Source organism: Microtus ochrogaster, unplaced genomic scaffold, assembly GCF_000317375.1.
Source record: "Microtus ochrogaster isolate Prairie Vole_2 unplaced genomic scaffold, MicOch1.0 UNK49, whole genome shotgun sequence".
In the NCBI taxonomy this organism is placed as follows: Eukaryota; Metazoa; Chordata; class Mammalia; order Rodentia; family Cricetidae; genus Microtus; species Microtus ochrogaster.
In genome coordinates, this window is record NW_004949147.1 from 211,003 (window position 1) to 213,330 (window position 2,328).

General features: G+C 44.3%; 1 protein-coding gene across 2 annotated transcripts in view; it reads right to left on the bottom strand.

Moving 5' to 3' along the window:
- The window catches only part of Ppcdc (phosphopantothenoylcysteine decarboxylase), a 54,126-nt gene that overhangs the window by 22,984 nt on the left and 28,814 nt on the right, over positions 1 to 2,328 (bottom strand). The window lies entirely within an intron of this gene.

The following is a 2,328-nucleotide window of genomic DNA, read 5'->3' on the forward strand; positions in this document are numbered from 1 at the left end:
TCTGTAGACCAGGCTGGTCTCGAACTCACAGAGATCCGCCTGCCTCTGCCTCCCGAGTGCTGGGATTAAAGGCGTGCGCCACCACCGCCTGGCCAGTTTTTCTCTTTTTTAATATTTCCTTGGTTTTTTTTTTTTTTTGTATGTATGTGGGCTTGCTTGTCAGTATGCCCAAGTGGAAGTCAGAGGACAACTCCTCGAAACTGGTCCTCTCCTTCCACCCTGTGGGTCCCTGAGTTCCCAGGTATCGAACTCAGGTTATCAGGTATAGTGGTAGGCACCGTTTACCCACTGAGCCATCCTGTTGACCCTAAAATTCATTATTTTTTCTCTCATATGGAAAAGCAAAAAGCCTTTATTGTTATGCAAGTGTGAACTTGGACTTTCCATGTGTCCAATGCATTGGCATGATCAGAGAGCCATTCTTAATCCTACGATTTAGGCTACATTTTCTTTACTGCCCTAAGACAATTTTATCCTTGGTGTGGGAGTTCCTTCTATGTGTTGCTTTTATTGGTTAATGAATAAAGAAACTGTCTTGGCCTGTGATAGGGCAAAAGAACAGAGCTAGGCAGGGAAAACTAAAGAGAAAGAAGGGTAGAGTCAGTAAGACACTATGGAGGCGCCAGAGATAGACGTGCTGAAACTTTGCTGGTAGGCCACGACGTCGTGGTAATGCACAGATTAAGAGAAATGGGTTAAATTAGTATGTAAGAGTTAGTCAATAAGAAGCTAGAGCTAATGGGACAAGCAGTGTTTTAACTATAGTTTCTGTGTGATTATTTCAGGTCTAAGCTAGCCGGGTGACCGGGAACCAAACAAGCGGCCTCCTTACTACATATCCCAAAAGGTCACTTATTAATTCAAGATAGAAGGGCTCTTGGAGGTTGCTGGAGACCATGGTTCTGGTACATCACCACCTGTACCCACAATACTTTCAGGACATCCATGGGATGCCTACACTGCTTAGTCTAGGAGCCAGAGTAGAAATCAGTCCCCACTCCAGCTGCAAATACACAGAGGGCCTCACAACAGCCACATCAGAGTTACTAGGTCAAAAGTGAGACAGCAAGAGGTTTCTAGGCCAATGTCTCTCTTGAGACTAGTCCTCCAGGCCATGTGTACTAGAATGGGAGCAGGCATCTCCAGGCAAGTGCAACAAGTTAAAAGGATGGGAACCAGAGGGCCAACATGTAGAGCAGGAGGCAAGGGAGGGGTGTGGAATTCAGGAAAGGCTGCGACCCTGCTGATGGCTTACCTGTCACCTTCATAAAGGGCCATGCCAGTTTAGGCTTTGGGTCTTACTTCCCCAAACATGAGATGGACTATTTCAGCAACCATTAGGGAAGTTCCTGTCACGTGTGTGCACTTCTGAGATGTGCACACAGTTTCAATGCTCATTTATCTGACAATTACACCTCCTGTGCCATCCCAACCAGACAGGATTCATTTAGTCCAGCGTGTCCATGTGGTATACGACTGCCAGCCAGCTACCACTGCTGTGCCACCAGATCAACTACTGCAGTGTTACTACAGTGAGTTCCAGGACAACCAGGGCTACAAAGAAAAATGAGAATCCCTGTCTAAAGACAACAACAACAACAAAGTCTAAGTTTTTGCTGTGAGTTCGAGACCAGCCTGGTCTACAAAAGCTAGTTCCAGGACAGGCTCCAAAACCACAGAGAAACCCTGTCTCAAAAAACCAAAAAAATAAAAAATAAAAAAAAATTGTATGTTGAAGTTGCTAAGAGGCCATGTTCATACAGGTTTTATAATAGTATTTTAAATTTTTTATTATACTTATTTTGTGTGTGTGTGCATGTGCAAATAGTACATGTGCCACAGTGTGCCACAGTGTGAGAGTGGAGGCCAGAGGACAACTTTCAGAAGCTGGTCTCACTTTCCGTCATGTGAGTCCCAGGGATCAAATTCAAGTAATGAGCTTGGTGGCAAGCACCTTTATGAACTGAGCCATCTTGCCAGCCACAATTACATTTTTAATCTTTTTTTTTCAGTATGGAAAACAGTTTATTACAGAACAATGTAAATAACTGTTCTATATTGTTATTGTTGCTAATCTCTTACTGGGCCTAATTTATGGATTAGAATTTGTCACAGGTTATATATGTATAGGGAGACATCATATGTGTTCTGTACCACGGCTTCAGGAATCTGCTCGGAACCATGCAATGTACCCCCTGTGGGTATATGAGACAACGTACCCCCTGTGGGTATATGAGACAACGTACCCCTGTGGGTGTATGAGACAATGTACCCCTGTGGGTATATGAGACAATGTACCCCCTGTGGGTGTATGAGACAATGTACCCC